The 19,472-nt window shown below is 38.3% G+C and overlaps 1 protein-coding gene and 1 long non-coding RNA gene across 7 annotated transcripts in view; one reads left to right on the top strand and one right to left on the bottom strand.

Annotated features, from left to right (window-relative positions):
- Positions 1 to 19,472, top strand: part of Dlc1 (DLC1 Rho GTPase activating protein) — a 389,714-nt gene that overhangs the window by 324,753 nt on the left and 45,489 nt on the right. The window lies entirely within an intron of this gene.
- LOC125612874 overlaps positions 1,059 to 19,472 on the bottom strand; it is a 19,452-nt gene continuing 1,038 nt past the window's right edge. Inside the window, exons 2-3 of the long non-coding RNA XR_007343349.1 lie at positions 11,118 to 11,122; positions 1,059 to 1,069 (exon numbers count right to left, since the gene is read on the bottom strand). This is a non-coding gene — a long non-coding RNA (uncharacterized LOC125612874). The remainder of the gene's footprint in view (positions 1,070 to 11,117; positions 11,123 to 19,472) is intronic.

Genomic DNA, 19,472 nt, shown 5'->3' with positions numbered 1-19,472 from the left:
GGAGGGGAGGGGAGGGGGGATAGTAGAGGATAGGAAAGGTAGCAGAACACGACAGTCACTAGTATGGCAATATGTAAATCAATGGATGTGTAATTGATGTGATTCTGCAATCTGTATATGGGCTAAAAATGGGAGTTCATAACCCACTTGAAGCAAAGTGTGAAAGATGATATATCAAGAACTATGTAATGTTTTGAACAACCAACAATAAAAATAAATAAATAAATAAACCTGTCCTAGGAAAAAAAAATAAAAAAAAATAAATATATGGGGGCTTGTAAAACAAATATTAAATGTTTAACTAAAAGCATTTATCTTAATATTGCATTAGTAAACTTAAAATATTGAAAACACCTATTTTGGTAAATATGTTTTTTTTCTGGAAAAATATAAATAGATTTATATCAACTTTTCAGTGTAAAAAAAAAGTCATGAAGTAGGATACTCATTATTAGTATTTAAGATTTTAATACTAAAAATGTTAATGTCCAACCACACAGTCTCTTTTTTTTTTTTTTGAGTGTTTTTGGTGGAGGGGTTTTGTCATGTCTCACCATAGAGAGCCTACAGGCACAGAATATTTACTGAAGCAGGGATGCAGCAGTAAAACCCTGCCTACATCAGAAGAAGAAAATAATTAAATAATCGGGGTTTAGCCATGTAACGGAATTCTGTGCAAACATTAAAAGAAATTGAATATATTTATATAGACTGACATGAGGGACATACAATTATCTTTCTTTTTAAAAAAAAGAAAGTTGTAGAATAGTTTACACAGACATTAGTGAAGAAAAAAGAATGTGTGTTTATATGCCTGTATGTATATACAGAAAGAATATATAGACGTCACAAGTACTCACATAGAAAATGTTTGAATAGCCACACTGATAGCTTCCACAATGGAGGTATTTCACTTTTGAGTTCATTCAATTCTGTATTATTTGATTTTCTTTAAATGAGTATTATTACATGCATAGAGGGGTTTTGTTGATATTTTGTGTTGTTTTTGTCTCTGCAGTCCTGAGGACTGAACTCACGACCTCACATACACTAGGCAAGTGCTCTACCGCTGAGCTATATCCCCAGCTCAATACATTTTTAAATATGAAAAAATCCATTCAAATAATAGTGTTCCTTTATATACACATCAAAATATTAATAATGCTTATTTCTATGTAGGAGATTGAATAACTTTTCTATTTCATTCTTTCTTGATCATCTGTATTAGCTTTTTATTTCTGTCCTAAATATCTGTGACTACACAATAAAGAACAAATTTAAAATTTTTTGTACAACAGAGACCAGAGTGTTTCCACGAGAAGAAAAAAGGCCACAGGCTGGATGGAATGCAATATGCCTTAAAGAACATAGTGGTCAAAATTGTTGCAAAGCTTTATTAAGTTATAAACTTAAAACAAGTTCTTTAACTAACTCCCCAAGACAAAACTGGCAGCAGCTTTTTAAATAATTGATAAAAGGGGTTCCAGGTGGCTATTTAAATCCATTTCTTAAGCAAGCATAATGAAGATAACCTCATTCATTTCATATTAATTTTCACAATCAGATTTTTTTTTTTAAGAACTGATATTTGACTGGGCATAGTTCAACTTATTTCTAATAGTTGCCTCAGTATTCCGTGGAAATTAAAACTGCCATTTACGAAGAATAATCTGTAACTTCATGAAACAAAGATGCTTTAATTAAAACTTGAGAGACCATTGAACTTGATCCAATACATTGGGCCATTTCTTTTGGTTCTATATTTATAAACTCTTGTTTCATTTTACACTTTTACACCTTTGATACGTTTTAAAAATACTTTGTCTTAAAGAGTAAACTAGGCATCAGCTCTATTGCCAGATGTCTACCCAAGTAGACAGATTTTGAGTGTCTGTCCTTTCCTCTTTAGATATGCAATGCTAGATTTAATAAGTCAAAGACCTCTTATGAGTCAATTTCTAGACTCACTGTTTGGACCACTGATTTTGAAAGTATGGATAACGCTTTGGCACACAGACTGTAGGGCTGTATCTCTGAGTTTGAATCTCAGTTCCACTGTTGACTGGCCTTGAGCAAGTTGTTTAAACTTTGCCTAAATTCCTTATCTATAAAATGGGGGTATTGGTAGTCATGAGACTATTTAGGGATCTGAAGTATTTAGTAGATAAAAAACAGTCAGAAAGTAGGTGACATAGGTGACAGTCAAGGGATATTAATGATCATTATCTTGAAACAGACTATTGGTGTTTTCAATGGTATTTCATTAGATTGACAGATTAATTAGGGGAAAACTAATATCTGTAAATACTAAGTCATCCCATGTTGACATCATGTGTTTTTTTATGTATTTGAGTCAGTCCGCTTTGGGTTTTTCTCTCTTTTAGGTTTGTGAGTCCACTTTGTTCACACATTTGCCCTCAGAGCAACCATGTTTTATAAGGATTCACATTCTTTTCCTTATAATTCATCTTCCCCAGATATCTCATCATCATATGGTTCCGATTCCTGTAATTCCTACTTATTGTGTCCCAAATGTCCCACTCCATCTTCAAAACATCTCTTACCCAAGACACATACCTGAGGACCTTACAACCTGTCCCTAATAAAATGGAGCAAGTCTGTGGCATTTCTTGCAAAAATTGAGATTCAATACTACTTATAACGGCTCATGCATGTTGATGCTATTTTCTCCAGGGAAAAAGTTCTCCGTTGGGATGTTGTCCTGGATGTGAAGTCTTAGTCTGTAAAAAGCATCTTTAAGAAATCAGACCCTTCAATGAGATTTTATGCTCCAACCCTTCATCTGAGTCTCTGTTTCACGCACATTAAACTGTTGCTGGAAAGCCTGGGTCCTTGAAAGTTCAGGGGGAAAGTGTTTATAAAGATCTAAGACTGAGTTGAAGACAAAGCTATAGCCAGAGGCCTGGTTTCCTGTGAAGGAAGGAGTCCCCCACTCATCTGTCATGCTTCTGTCTAAAAGGATATTAAAGCCATCCCAGGCTCCTGTGTTTACAGCCAGTCATGTGTCTCACAATCCCTGTCTGTGCCAGGGAGTCACATGATCAGGGTTATACACCGGGTTCCCCCTTAGCTCCTTGTTAAGTGCAAGAGAGTGAATAATTAGGGTATTGGCGACAAAGGAAAAAAGAGAGACAATGAGACCCTTATTATCTGTTACCATCCTCCCAATCACTGCCTAATGTAATTAGGAGGAAAAAAATACATCTTTAAGAAAAAACTGAGCCAGCTGGGCAAGCCATTATGATTCTTATCCTCTGTCAGTACTCTTTGGTCATAACCTCCTTTGTTACCTCAAATGAATCTTAAATGGAAATGCTCATTAGACATTTTTCTAATAAAAGAAAATTTGTTAAAAGATGTAGCCAGATGCAATAGTGTACACTTGCAGTCCCAGCTACTCAGGAGGCTGAGGCTGGAGGATCACAGGAGCCAAAGAGTTCAGGGTCAGCCTGGGCAACATAGGGAGACCCTGACTCTTTTTTAAAAAGTTTAAGCTGGGCATGGTGGCGCATGTAATCCCAGCAGCTCAGGAGGTAGGAGGATTGCAAGTTCAAAGACAGCCTCAGCAATTTAGTGAGACCCTAAACAACTTAGCAAGACTCTGCCTCAAAATTAAAAAAATAAATAAATAAAAATAGGTTGGGGATATTGCTCAGTGGTTAAACACACCTAGGCTTGACCCACAGTACCTAAAATTAAATAAAGTTTTAAAAATTTTTTAAATGTAGAGATGTAATATGAGAAGTCATCAACCTTCCCCCAACCCAGCATATAGTCCTGTCTTCTTTTTCCATTTCTTTTAAACTAAGAGAATTGAAGATTCATATATATTTATGTACAAATTTATATACAAATATAAATATATATAAGTATATACATATACACATATATATATGTATATACACACACCATATATGTATATGCATAAACACGCACGCGCGCTCGAGCGTGCGCACACACACACACACATACACACAATCAATACCAAGAAAGACATTCAAGTGGTGTCCATTTCCAGGGCAATACATCATCCTTCAGAGACAAATGGCTGATTTAATTCTGGTTCAGAGCAGACAGATCTTGGGAGATACATGTTATAGCCTTGGGAAGAATTCTTTAAACAAAAGTTGTGTTTATCAGCAGAATGAAGTCTCTGGTCTAGACTTGGAGAGCAATTTACTTAGGCAAGGCTTCCCAAACCAAGTACGAGCAAGAGGCCTGATGACCACAGGGACTCTTTTTTTTTTTTTTTTTTTTGGTATGGGGAAATTGAACCCAGAGGCACTTTACCATTGAGTTGTAGCCCATCCCTTTTTATTTTTTATTTGAGAAAAGGTCTTGCTAAGTTGCTTAGGGTATTGCATAGTTGCTGAGGCTTTCCTCAAACTTGGGATCCTTCTACCTCAGCCTCCTAAGTTGCTGGGATTACAGGTGTGTGCCAGCATGCCTGGCCACAGGGACTCTAACTAGAGCTTTCATCTGCTCATCTCTTGTTTTATTCCAGTCCTGGTGGGTGGGTTCTTAAGTTTGTTCTATCTCATTCCTTCCTATGTACGGATGTTCTTCCCCCTGGTGGGAAGGCTGACCAAGGGTGTGTTTGCCTTACTGGAGGGAAAAGTAATCAGCTATAAAAGAGAGCTTGGGAAATATTGATGTTGTCCGTGGTTGGCCAGAAGGAGCAAGGGTGTCGTGCAGATGGGCCGAGTCCAGCCAGAAAGGAGGGCCAGGTAAGACTGTGTAAATTGAGGTGAGGAGCAGATAGAGAATAGGCAAATAGGTTTTCATGTCCAGACAATGACCAGGACCTTGCCTCAGAAAGAGCAAGGAAAAAAAAAAAAATGTTAAGTCAGATCATTTGTTCCTGGGGAAAAAAAAAACTGTTTCAGAGCAAGTTCTGGAAGTAGGAAATGGAGAGATCATTAATTCTCAGAATATAATGAGGCAGCAGAGTCGATGTCCTGGAATTTCAGGGAAATCAAAGGAAAAGAACAGGATTCGTATGCAGCAAGAGCAAAAATCTTAGGAAGACAGCCTGTATCCACAATGGGATTTGAACAAAAAGTGCAATGGAGAACCTTCCAAAGTTTACTTACTCATATTTTTTCAGGTTAATAGGATTGGGATTAGGACTTCTGCCTTGTGATTCTGCAGAGAGATATCCAATCAGCATCATAAAAATATTATCTCCCCCTTACTAGTCAAGTGGGTGTTGCTATCAAGGAAATGCCCAGAAGAGTGACAAGTGAGAACATGCCTTAGGGCTCCAGGTGAGGCCTCTGGGAACATTAAGATGTACCAGCATGTCTGTGCCGTGTGTGTGTGTGTGTGTGTGTGTGTGTGTGTGTGTGTACGTGTGCACATGCATCTTACACACACACACACAGGACTTAATTGTCAAAGTTTTCTCTTTCTCCCTGCTTAGCTGTCAGTGATCTAGAAAACAAAATTGCATGTCCTACACCCTGAGACCCAGCTTTCCCAGTCACTGCATGTTGGTGTGCAAAGCTGTATTCAAACCTTAGGCTCAGTTGCAATCCAGCTGCCCCTATCAGATCTTTAATTTTCAGATAAGGGCTCCTGCCTTTCCTTAAATGCAGAATATGCAAATTAGCAAGATCAGCATCAGCCACGCGGTCTGGAAATCAGAATGAAAAAAACTTTCCTTTTCTGATTTGAAGATTTGAGATGGGTGGTAGAAGGAATAAAAAACCCTGGTATGGAATCATTTGGGTCCAATGCCATTAGTTCAAAGAAGTACTGAGTTCATTTTGAAAAGGGGAAAAAGAAATCCACACATACTAATTTAGGGGAGTTGGCTGGAGCTCCATTCGTCTCATTCTTTAGTTTTTTGTTGGAGATTTATTTAGGTCAGAGTTTTGAGTTAGATCCCTCATTTCCCCAGGAGACCAGCAGGACTGTGTATGTAGAAACTCAGTTCTAAGGAAGAATGTGAATCATGTAACTGATATGTTTGGCTTCTATGATAACCCAGGGAGAAAAAAGAAAAAAATATAAACTAAGGTGTGTTTCCTAGACACAGGTATGCAAACCATGGTACTAGGCAAATGAAGAAAAAAAGGTAAATGGGGGCTGACTGAATATTTTCGACACTTTGGAAGATGCTGTAGAAGTTTTTTATCTTTATCTTGCCCAGATTTGGATTGATCATTCTAGAAAGATTTCAGTTTTACACTATTAATCAATGTTCCTTCATTCTTTCTAAATTCCATGAAGATTTCAAAGCCTTAGGTAGGCATAGGGCTCAGTCAAGTTAAAAGTAACCAGGAAAGTCCAATGCCTTCTAGATTAAATTTTTCTGGTTTGCTTTACTCTCTGGTTCTCTGTGCAGAGGAACATTATAACTCTTTCCATAATACTGTCTTGGACTTTATTTTTTCCAACTTTAAACATTCTAATAGTACAAGAAAATAGAGTAATTATGGCAGTTTAAAACTAAAATAAATATGCCATGTGATAAGAATAGTAAACATTCACCTTGGAAATTGGGTGATCGTTTACAGAGTCAAGTTACTGTGATTACTGTCATCATTATTAAAATTATTTAGCTTCAATAATGCACAGAAGGAAGTAGATTTGGGGATTATTTTAAATAACGTAAGTTTAGATATTAAATAGCTAATGGTGATTACTTTCAGTATCCCTAGGTCACTAGGTTGGGAATTTTTTTTAATAATAACATTTCAACAGAACATAACTAGGAATTATTTTTTAAAGAGAAAAAGACTTTTAAAACATATGTAAAATAGCTGTGTAATGCAATTGCCACTATGAATATTACAGTTTGAGAACCTATGATATTGTCATAAAGTAAAATAATCACCCACTGACCCATCATCCAACTAACTAAAGAGTTTGAACATTCTGTTTCCTGTTAAAGCTACCTAGGTGCTCTTCCTCCAGCTAGTGTCTCTGCTTTGCCCCAAAGGAAATCACAGTCTTGAATGTTGAATTTATGATTCCCTTCCTATTTTATTAATTTTTATCATGTAATTTTGATATTTCACTTGACATTGTTTCAAAGATCAATCCTTATTGCATGTAGCTATAGCTCACTCATTTTCACTGTTGTGTAATATTCTACTGTGTAAACCTGCTGCTTTTAAAGACCTGTTGTGCAGGTGATAGACATTTGGATTATTTGCATTTCTCCCTAATATAATGCTTTGTAGACCTTCTTTCTGGATGCACATGTGCAAAAGTTTCCCTCAGATACAATATATACCTTAAAGCAGAACTGCTGGGTCATAGCATCCTCAATGGTCAGCTTCAAAAAAATCTAAAATTGTTTTCTTGAGAGTCTGTACCAGTATACCTTTCTGCCAGCAATTTATAAGAGTTCTCATCATTGAGAACATGGCATTTTAAATTGTAAATTTAGTACATGTCAAATAGTAGCTAATTATGGTCTCAATTTGTATTTTCTAATTATTAATGAGTTTGAGCATTTACCATATTTTTTCATCATTTGTTTTCCCTGCCTGCTCATACCTTTTGTCTAATCATATTAATATATGTTCTTTTGCTTATTAATTCCTTAGTTTGCATTCTTAGAGTTTATTATTTGCATTTTTTAAAAACTGGATGCATAATTAATTTTTAGCATCTCTTATTTGCTAACACAAGCAATTGAACTTACATATTTCATCAAATATTGATTTCCACTGTATCACACAAGTTTAAACATGTAGTACATTTTGTTCTCATTCAGCATTTAAAAATTTTTAGTATGATGGCTTCTCTGATCGTGAAATATTGAGTATTTAAAATTGAGCATTTAAAATTATATTGAGTATTTAAAATTGAGCATTTAAAATTATCAATACAAGTACTGATTGCCGCAGTCCGGCTGCAGCAAAATAACCGGGGGGGTGACGAATAACTTGTGTACGTTGATACAGCAGGAGTAGGAGCCGTTTATTGCAGGACAGGAGCAGTATTTATACATTCCACACAGCTTATCCAATTAGCATAAACTAGATACATCAGTCAACCAATAAGGAATCTCTACACTTAATGGCTCTCTTTTGTTACTTCTCAAACCACTCCCTCTGGCATTTTGCCAGGTATCATCCAGACTTGTTTACGAACTCTAACATTCCCCTGGCAAAATGCCAGGTGTTATTTTGACTTGTTTACAGACTCTAACACTGATTATTTGTATTATCAATTGGTGATTTTATTGAATTTTGTTCAGAGAATGTGATATTCTAGTTACCTATTTATGCATTTATAAATACTACCTCAAGAAGTGGCTTAAACAACAGTAATCAATTATTTGCTCATGGGTCTGAGCACCAGCTGGACACAGCTGAACTGTTCTTCTCAGGATCTGTGTTGTGGTTTAGATCTGGAATGTCCCCCAGAGTGTCATGTGTTGAAGGTTGGTCCCCAGTGCAGCAGTGTTCAGAGGTGAGGCTTTTAGGAAATGATTGGATCATGAGGCTCTAACCTCATCGGTGGATTCATCCATTTGATGATTAATAAAGTGAATGGACTTTGGGGAAGTGTTGGAAACTGTCGGCAGGTGGAGCATGGCTGGAGGAAGTAGGTCACTGGACGTGCCCTGGGAACTGCCTCTTGTCCCTGACCTCTTCCTCTCTTTCTGCTTCCCAGCTGCCGTGAGCTCAGCAGCTTTCCCCAGGCTTTCCCTCCACTGGGATGTTCGGCCTCCCCTCAGGCCCAGAGCAGTGAAGCTGGCCAGCCCCAGGTTGGCACCTCTGAAGCCATGAGCCGAAACAAAGCATTTCCCCTTTCAGTCGTGTCAAGTATTTTGATCATAGTCCTGAAAAGCTAATCAACACAGTGTGCATTAGAGTTCTCCAGAGAAGCAGGACCAAGGGGATAAATAGATAATAGATAGATGAAACGGTCTATCTTATGAGGATTGGCTGACTTGATTATAGAGGCTGATAAGTCCCACTAAAAAGAGCCACGGGAGCTGGTCGTGAGGCTCAGTCCAAGCTTTAGAATAGGGGAGCCAGCAGAGTAACCTTCAGTCCAAGGCTGAAGGCGTGAGAATCGGCATGAACTGCTAATGCAAGTCTCAAAGCCAGAGAACCTGGAGATCGTATATCAAAGGGCATGGGAAGATCGGTGTTCCTGCTCCAGGAGAGACAGCAAATTTACCTCTCCTCTGTCTTTTTCTTCTATCTAGACCCTCAACTGGCTAGATGGTGCCTCTCACGTTGAGGGCTGATCTTCCTCATTCAGTCCACTGATTTAAATGCCAATCTCTTCCAGAAGCTGTCTCATAGACATACCCAGAAATAACACGTTAAGGCTTGACCAGCTATCTGGTCAACCCTTAACTGAGCCAAATGGACCCCTTAACTTGCCCATCTCAGGGTCTTGTCTGGCAGTTTAGTCAAATGGTAACTGAGATTAGGGCCTCTCAAAGGCTTCTCCATTCACATGTGTGTGGGCTGGAAAAACTCAAACAGCTGTGAGCCAAAACAGCTGTAACCAGCGCCTCTGGAATCTCTGAGGCCTTTCCATTTATTCTCTCCACATCAGGGCCTCAGAGTTATCAACTTTCTTACTAGGTAGCTGAAGACTCTAGCATGATTATACCAAGAAAAACTCACAGAAACCACATAACCTTCTCCAGTCTACCTTGAAAGAAAAGCAGCATCACCTGTGCCAGATTCTGTTCATTACCACCTGGGTTCAGGAGGCGGGCATTACTCCACCTACTGATAGAAAGGATCAGCAGAGATTTTGTGGACGTTTTAAAACCATCACAGTCATTAATGGGGTACCACCTCTTTGAAATTTGTTAAGATTTGCTTTATGGCTTAGGATATGGTCAGTGTTTTTATTTCGGTTTCTTTTATTTGTTCTTAACATTGCAACACTGAGAATGTGCATGTTCTACCTGATAAGTACAGATATCTGCATGTGGTGACTAAAACTTTTCTCTTTGGCTTTATTTTGTCTGCTTAGCCTATCCAGAATTGTGAGAAGTCTGTTGAAATCTCCCACCGATGCAATTTTTATCCATGTCTACCTCTAATTCTGCTCATTTTTGCTTTGTAAGTTTTGAGGCTATTTTATTATGGGCACACAGGTTCAAAATACCTTTACTTTCTTGTTAAGTGACCTATTTAGTGTTTGGTAGTAATTCTCTTCACCACTTACAGTCTGTTTTGAAGTAAAGCCTTTTATTTATGATACCAGATAGCTCTCCTAATTTTCTTTTCCTTAAGATATTTGCCTGGTATATATTTTCCTGTTTATCTTTTACTTTCAACCTTTCATATCACAGTATAAATGATTCAAACATCTGGAAAACTCAGTTATGAAATTTGGTGGTTTATAAACTTCTTCTTTTTTTCCTTTTACATATCCACTTTGTTAACCCACTGAAATGATGGCAACAGTCAGCAGGGAAATAGTTGTTTGTTCAGCAATAGGATATCTGTGTAAGAGAGGTTTGATGTAGTCCCTTCTCTACTGATAAATCCTCAAATGTCAGTCTTTCTCAATTCATGAGTCTTCTTGCCAGATCCACTTTTTAAAATATATAATTTGTTGCCTTGCAGTGTCCCCAAATTACAGCCTAATTCAGTAGAATCAATAAGAGATAATTGGGCCAGGCACAGTGGCACACGCCTATAATCCCAGGGCTTGGGAGGCTGAGACAGGAGAATCCAGAGTTCAAAGCCAGCTTCAGCAATGGCAAGGCACTTAGCAACTCAGTGAGACCCTGTCTCTAAATACAATACAAAATAGAGCTGGGGATGTGGCTCAGTGGTCAAGTGCTCCTGAGTTCAATCCCCGGTACCAAAAAAAGAGATAATTGAGTGAGTTAGTTACGCATGAAAAGTCAAGCTTGAGGATGAACTGCAGCTCCACTCTCCTGTTGGCTATTAAAGTAAGTTAATGATCTGGAGCTATGTAGGGGTTTCCAGCAACAACACGATAATGGCCAACATGCCATAGTTAGCAACTTAGAAAAGAAACTGTTTATTATTTTTCAGGCAATTGCCCAAACCCATCCTGCAGTATCTGTGTTTTAGGACCAGTGTACCATAAAGAAAAAGAGCAACATATTATGGTTCAAATAAACACGTAACATCTCCTTAGTAGAAATAAACTCATGAGCAATTCTACTCAGATTTTCAGTTATGGTAGTCAGTTTTATTTCATAGCTACTTTAGAATTACATCTGGATATTGATTTTAAAACTCAGAGTTTAGGGGTAACCACATGAATGATTCATTTTAAACAGTGTGGTAGAAAACAAAATTAAAAATGTCTTTATACCTACAAGGTAAAAGGTTTAAAATGTACATCTTAGCATTATATATAGCCCTTGAAAAAGTTGGATTTATTTATTATTAGGTATATTATTAGTATTATGAGTAAGTATATATGAGAACACACATACACAACATTGCACTTATGGAACATTTGAAAGTCAAAAAGTCTCTCAAAAATGTAGTGCCCCTACGACCTTGACACGACTTTGACATGACTTTGACTTATACTCTGACTCCATTAGATTCTCAGTAACAGGTCCTTATGGAGGCCTCACTTCCTGCAAGGCATTTATCTATATGTGATACTAAGAGAGGTGGAAAAAATAAAATAAGGAAGCTAGAATTATTTTTAAATACATGATCAAATGTATAATTTAAAATAGAGCAAAAAAAAAATCCCAAGTATTAAGTAACCTTGTTTTGTAAGTTAGTGTCTCTGGCTTTAAACCATACAGAGAAAACTACTTAAGTAAACTCCTAGTTAATAATTAAAAAGAACAAATAAGTAAAATCTTTGAATTTTTTGAAGCTTGTTAATTTTTTAAAATCATAAATTAACAAGCTTAAAAGGCAGATGACAAACTTGTAAAAATCTGTTTTATATTAAGTGACAAATGGCTAACATCCTTAATCTGTGCATATTCGATTCAGTAAGAAGAGACAAAATGCTTCATCCAAAGAAGTTCTAGAATTAAATAGATGAGGTCAATATCAGCGTGTTTGGGGTGGGGAGGGAGACAGGGAAAGAGGAAAGGAGAGAAAGACTGGAAAAGAAAAAGCAGTTTAAAAGCATGAAAATACTCCAGCAGTATACAAGCCTGGTAAAAAGATCAAACACTGTGTGATCCCACTTCCATGAAGTACCTGAAATCGTTAAATTCCTAAAGACAAAAAAGTAAAATAGTTGTTACTAGGGGGTGGGGGAAGAGAATAGAGAGTTATTGTTAAATAGACAACAGAGCTTTAGTTGGGGGTGATGAAAAAGTTCTGGAGATAAGTGGTGGTAACAGCCACACAATAATGTGAAGGTCCCCAATGCTACTGAACCAATACTTAAAAATAGTTAAGACGATAAATTTTATGCTATGTGTATTTTACTACAAGAAAAAAATCCAACCAGTTTAGTGTTCAAACAAACATAAACAATAATATGATGTTTTGCTGGTCAAATAAACAAAATAAATTAAAATAATAATGCTGGCAATACTGATAAGAAGGGAAATGGGTACATGCAGACCCTGATGAAAATGTAAACTGTCCTGAATGACAGTTTACAAATATATATAAAATGTCCTTCTTGTGTGTGGAGTAGGCGGGGTGGTAACTGGAGATTCAACCCAGGGGTGCTCTACCACTGAGTTATGTTCTCAGACCTATTTATTTATTTATTTATTTTAAGGAGAGAGAAAATTTTTTAATATTTATTTTTCAGTTTTCGGTGGACACATCATCTTTATTTTATTTTTATATGGTGCTGAGGATCAAACTCAGCGCCCTGCGCACACGCATGCCAGGCGAGCACGTTACCACTTGAGCCACATCCCCAGCCCCCTTTTTATTTTTTGATACAGGATCTCCCAAATTGTCAGGCTGGCCTCAAACTTGTAACCCTCCTGCCTCAGCCTCCCAAACTGCTGGGATGACAGGTGTGCACCACTGCACCTGGTTAAACCATTGCCATTCTTATTTTTTTTAAAAAAAACTAATTACATAAAAATGTTCTTGAAAGGAAAAAAATGGTAAAAAATAAATAAATAAATAAAAGTGCAACATCAATCAACTAATTCATGGTGGGTCCATAAGATGGAATATTATGCAACTATGACAAATCATATTCTTTATCTATGTTAAGTGAAATAAAATACAACATAATGTGATCTCAATTTTATATGACTAGGAAGCCAGACATGCAAATGTAATACATCTATAATTACTTCTGTTATTCTAGTTATAAGATTTTATTTATTCCTTTATACTTTTCCATATTTTTCTTGACTCTTTACAATGAATAGCATAGAATCATAAAATTTAAGTAACAAAAGATTAAACATTACTTGTACTTATAAAATAACATTATCCAGCTTCAGCTGTCAATGAATTATGGGCTGCAAGCTCATAAAGGATTCTTAAATTTAAGGATAATAGCACAATAGACAAAAGAATCAAGGCATGCCCTTTAAACTGGTTAACTCAATGGCAAAGCCGCCTAGTTGTCTTCCTGGAATAAAAAATGATCACATTTTTTTCCTTTCTACTCACTTGATTTCTGTATAGTCAAAGGCCACAAGAAAGAATTGGTGTAGCCATTAGCAAAGATCAAATGGAAGTTGTGAGTATGGTAGAGACGTGACGGAGTGCCTCTGCTCCTGGGTTCCTGAGTTCTCTGGTATTTTTAGCAATGAGGCCTTGAGTTCATCTACCACCTAAGCCTTTATAGAAAGTAGACTTTAAAAGAAAATTCTACTGCCAACATGGTAAATATCTCAGGAAAGCATGCCCACTGATTTCTCAAATCTGGATGGAGAACTCCATAGGTTCAACCCTTTCCTGGACTCCAGTGCAGAACTGTACCTAGCACTGCTTTCTGCCAAAGAGCTTCCCTTTCCAAGCTCCCTCTTCATTTTTATTTTGTTTCCCCCAACACACTGCCTTTTCTAGGGTTTAATAAATATTTGTTGAATGATGCAAGTATTATGCTAGGCTTTCCTATTTGGGGTTTAAGTGATTATCCAACAAGTTGATTCATATTGTATTTATTATACAGATGCTCTTTCAACCTCATTAAAAATTTCACTGCAAGCCCAGCACAGTGGCCTGTGCCTGGAATCCCAGCTACATGGGAGGCTGATGAGGAGGATCACAGGTTCAAGTCCAGCTTAGGAAACTTGGTGAGACCCTGTCTCAAAATAAAAAAGGGCTGGGGATATATTACAGTAGTTGGAACACTTACCTAGCATGCCCAAGGCCCTAGGTTCAATCCCCAGTACAAAAAAAAAAAAAAAATCTCAGGGAGACTAACTACTTTCAACATATTTTGAACTTGAATGTTCCAAGGTGATAGTCAATTAAAGATCTAACTGAACGAAACAGCTAAAATTAGCTAAAATTTTAAAAATGATAAGTTTATTTTGCAGCCTAAGCTCTGTGTTCCTTTCTTCTTTCTCCATCCTGTACCCCTAGTATTAGAGTTTTGAAAAATTCTGAAAAAGCTAAATACCTTTTAGCCTTTTTATAAGGTAAGGAATGGGAAGAACCCAGACTGAGGTCACTGAAGCTTAAAAGTAAATGAATGCTTTAAGGACAGCCATTCAATTTCAAATTTAATTATTTTCCTTAATTGAATACTGTTTACCATTATTTCCAAAATGCCTTTCTTTCTTGTATTTCCTTTGAGCATTACAAATCAAAATTATTTTCCTCAGTAATTTCATAATGTTCCATTGAACACAAATTATATTACAACATTTTCCAAGTGCAGAGGAGTCTTTTAGTTCCTAGGGGAGAGAAAGAAATTTCCAAAGAGATGGCTTGGCTCATATCACTAGAGCAGAGGTTTAAACTCGTTGCCCGAGGGATAAATGAAGCCCACAGTTGAAATTACTTGGAATGGATTTTGATTTTTTAAACTACTTGCCCGCATCTAAAACTTGGGAGCTTTGATATAAAAATATAAATAGAGGTAATATAGGTCAGTGGTAGAGTACTTGACTGGCAGGTGAAAAGCCGTAGGTTCATTCCCTAACACTGTCATCACCCACCAGAGGAGGAAGAGAAGCGGGGGAGGGGGAGAAGGAGGGGAGGGGGATGGGAGGGGGGAGGGGGAGGGAGGAAGGAAGGAAGAAAAAGGGGATGGGAGGAAATACAGGTGCTGTTGGAAAATCATTAAACCCAGTACATTGGAGTTGCTGTGTTACACATGCCAACAAGGGCCTGACTGGCAGCTGTCTTCAAAGAGGGTTCTGGACTCTCCTGCTCTCACCATTCCATGTGGCTTGCTTTACTTATAGCATCACATGCCTGGATGCCTGCAGACACCTGAAGTTTTGTTTTGTTTATTAACACATTATGGTATGAAAAAATGCAAGAGGGTGACTTTGAACAATATCAATAATATCTCATTTCAATCATTAAAATAGAATATGAACCAAAAAGAGTAAAGAGTCGCCCTCTTTGTCATTCAACCCTCTGCCACACAGTTTAGGAGTTAGCTATGTGATTTTTCTTTCTTTGGTAATACTACAGTTGAATGTGAAAAAAAAAAAATCCAAATAGAGAGGTCAGGGATCCCCTGTGAATAACCTCCAAACAGTGGATGCCCAAACTGAGGAAGCAAACAGTACAAGTCCTTATGTCATCTTTAAAAAAAAAAATCTTCCATTGATAACAGTCAATGGCAACAAGGATCACAAAACCTTGTGTAACTGGTGACGGATTTTTATTCTTATGAATTGAACAGCTTTCTTATGACCTTGACTGCAAGTGGAGAAATGGGCAACACTAAAGAGGTAACTTCTGCCTCTTAAGAGTCCACTATTACCAAAATCTCAGTTAATGAAGATCAGGGACACTCAGTCTAATGTCAGCAGTTTCTGTCAAATGAAACCTTAGGTGACGATTTAGTTGAAGGTTAAATAAAGAGGAAGGACCCTGAACTGCCCTGGGAACCCTCTTCCATCTGGCAAATACCACTGTTTGTCCCCATTCTTAATGACTTTTCCACTCCTTCCTTCCCCAGTTTGTGAAGGCTCCTTAGATTCACAAAGGTTAAAGTCAAGGTCTTATTCTATATTGTTTTAATTTTCTCCCGGATATGATTTAAATAGCAATTTCATCTCCTATTTTGATATTTAATAGGACAGTCAGTCCTCTCTATGGGCAGCTTCTGAGCCCACAGATAAACCAACCACTGGTTGAAAATATCTGGAAAAAAAATTGCATCCGTACTGAACATGCACAGACTTTTTTCTGTCATTATTTCCTAAACAATCCAGAATAAAACTGATTTACATACCATTTACCTTGAGGTATATAAGCAATCCAGAGATGATTTAAAGGCTGCAGGAAGGTGTGAATAAAATACTACTGTGTCATTTTATACAAGGGTATTGGGTGTCCAAGGCCGGGTGTGGAAGGGAGTCCTGGAACCAACCTAAGAATGCCAAGGGACAACCTTGTATAATAATAACAGCTAACATCAAATGCTAATTGCATGCTAAGTACTTATGTACTTTATCTTATCTAATCCTCATAAAAACCTCATGAGATACATCCTCTTTTTAAAGAGGAAGAAACTGAAGTTTTCAGAGCCTAAAAAACCTGTTCATCACAAAGTTAAGTGGCCTGCTCCAAAAGTCCAACTTTAAACCACTATTCTACAAGCGTGGTAGCCTTCAAGCATGTCCGTTTATATACAATGGGAGGAAAATTTAAAACTATGAAAATTGGGATTTGGCTCTGGTCACAGGCCATGTCATAATCGAAGAATAAAAGAAGACAAGATTCAGTGAAGGCCAGATGCAGACCAATGCATCACCCAAGAAAAATGTTTTGGGAGTTATTAGTATCATAGATGATAAGCAAACCACACAAGGCAAACATCCAGAGATGTGTAATAAAATTAGGAAGATTTGGAGAAACCACAATAATCAAGGAGAAAGGAATGGGATTTGAACAAGAGAAACAAAAAAGGTCAACATGGTTTATTCTATGAAGATGAATACTGAGTGGGGAGGAGTGTATTAGGGATGCAGACTCCTGGAAAGCAATAAAAATACAGCTTCACCCAATAAAGTTCATGTAAAAAGTAAACATTAAGAATTAGTCCTAAGAATTGATATACTTTGAGATGCTTTAAAAATACCTATATTTTTAAGGTTCGAATTTTTAATAAATTAGCATGTTTTAGAGATGGATGTGTATGTGTGTGTGTTTGTGTGTGTGTGTGTGTGTGTGTAGCATACGTGCATTTTCATGTGGGGATCAAACACAGGGCCTCACATATGCCAGGCAAATGCTCTACCCCTGTGCCACATCTGCAGCCCCTGGAAGTGCTGAAGTTTGAAATTTATACTGCAACTTGAGTGATATTTTCAAAATGCAAAGCTGATGATGGGATCCTCTCTTGCATTAAAACGGATTCTCACTGTTAAGAATTTTTAAAATCCTTAACATAGTCATTCAGGGAATTGAATAAGTTTGCCTTTATTTTCCCAGCCTGCTCTTGAATCATGCTCCCCCTTGCTGGCAACTGTAGGCTGATGTTTTGATAGCTTCTCCAGTGCCCACACCTCAGAGGGCTGCTCCATTTTGGGGAAGGGCAGGTCAGATCTTCACTTCCTGAACCCTCACAGCACCTCTTTTTCATACAGTAAGCTTGTTTGCCCCATCATAAGGACAGAGGGCTGACAGACATGCCCTGGATTACCTTTGTGTTCCAGCATCTACAAGTAGGTAATAGCTGGGAAACAACAGTATTTTCTGAATAGATAAGACCCATCCTCTCAGAAACTAAATTCTAGTTTGGGAAAATTAATTAAATTTGCTAAATAGGTGGAGTTCTCGTTTTTATTTTTGTTTCACTGAAAATATGGGAGTGGGGAGAGTCTTGTGTTTATAAATTAAGACATGGCTATAAAATCAATACATTTTTAATTGAAAGACAATTCTTCCATTTGTATTTAACCCTATTTAAAAACTCCTATATTCCCTCGTCTACTTTATATTAGTCTCATCTAACATACTATATATTTTTCACTTACTTGTTTTGGTTGATCATTGTATATCTTCCCCATTAGGAAGCAAACTAGCGGGGAGAAGGGATGTTAATCTCTTTTGTTCACTGGTATATCCCCACCCCCAGCCTAAAAAAAAGTATTTGGCACATAGTAAATGCTCTTAAATATCTGTCAAATTAATGAGTTTAGGTCAGTAGTTTTCCTTGTCCAGAGATAACAGGCAGAAAGCATCAATTTATCCCAAAGTAAAATTTCATAAAAGCTTCTTTTCTAGATTTTTTTTAAAAAAATTTTCTGTGATTTTATTCCATTGTTTTTGTTTGTTTGTTTGTTTGTTTTTAATGAGGCTTTTTATATTAGGAGCCTTCGAACTACTATGCTTCAGAATCACTTGAGGGCTTGAAATAAATGCAAAGCCTCAAGCATAAGAGATTCTAAATCTTCAATCTGGGGTTGGACCTATAACAGTTCCAGGAGCTCTGCCGGATTACGGTTCAAAGGCCACAGTTTGGAAAACACTGGCGATAGCTATGCACACAGAAGACTCTCAACACATCTACAGCAGCGTTTATTACCTACATTCGCTCTGTACTTCTGAGGGCTTTATATAGTAAAGAATAATAAATGTCCCAAAGACAAGTTCTTTTTTCCCATATTTTACAAATCAGGAGACAGGTCCATCCCTATTTCGATTTTCCCTCCATAACCGCAAATTTCTGTGATGCCCATCAGAATGAAAGGCAGACCCACCCAGAAAAAGAGGGAAAGGGTACGATGTCCCAGCGTCCAGACTGGACGTCTCCGCCAAGCAAAAGCCTCATGGCCTTTGCCTTTGCCCCCGAGGCCAGTAGCCGGCGACTTTTAGGCGCTTCCGGTTGCAGACGTGGAGGCTGAGAGAAAACATTCCAGTCCCGGGTGGTGGAGGCGGGGGCGGGACCTGGTGTGGGGGCGGGACCTAGAGGGGCGTGACCGGGACGGCCCGCGATCTTGGTGGCCTGGAGGAGGCGCGGGGTAGGGTGGAGCCTGAGCGTGGGGCGGGGCCAGAAAACCCCCGAGGCTGCGGCTCCGGACCCCAGCAGGCCGGGAGAAGGCGGTGCTGCCAGGTCTTGTCCCTCCCTTCCAGGCGGGCCCAGCAGGAGGGCGAGGCTTGCGGGGCGTAGTGTAGGCAGTTCGCTCCAGCTGCCTATGCGAGGGCGCCTCTCTCTAATAACTGGCCATGGCCGCGCTTCCCTGCAGCAGGAGCAACTGCTCCCGGGCTTCTCGCTGGGCTCCTTGAGATCTCTCCGGTTTCGACCTCTTTCTTTCTGGGGCCTTGGCGAGAGGCAAGGACCCGTAGAGAAGGATGCGCTGAGGACCGCCAGGGCACGTGTCCCTGTGCCGCCGTCAGCCCCGGTGCGGGAGCCGACCTGCCTGGTGCTGCCTCGATTTACCCTCT

This window comes from Marmota marmota, unplaced genomic scaffold (assembly GCF_001458135.2).
Source record: "Marmota marmota marmota unplaced genomic scaffold, marMar, whole genome shotgun sequence".
In the NCBI taxonomy this organism is placed as follows: Eukaryota; Metazoa; Chordata; class Mammalia; order Rodentia; family Sciuridae; genus Marmota; species Marmota marmota.
The sequence above is the reverse complement of the archived record's forward strand: the minus strand, read 5'-3'. Positions and strand labels throughout refer to the sequence as shown.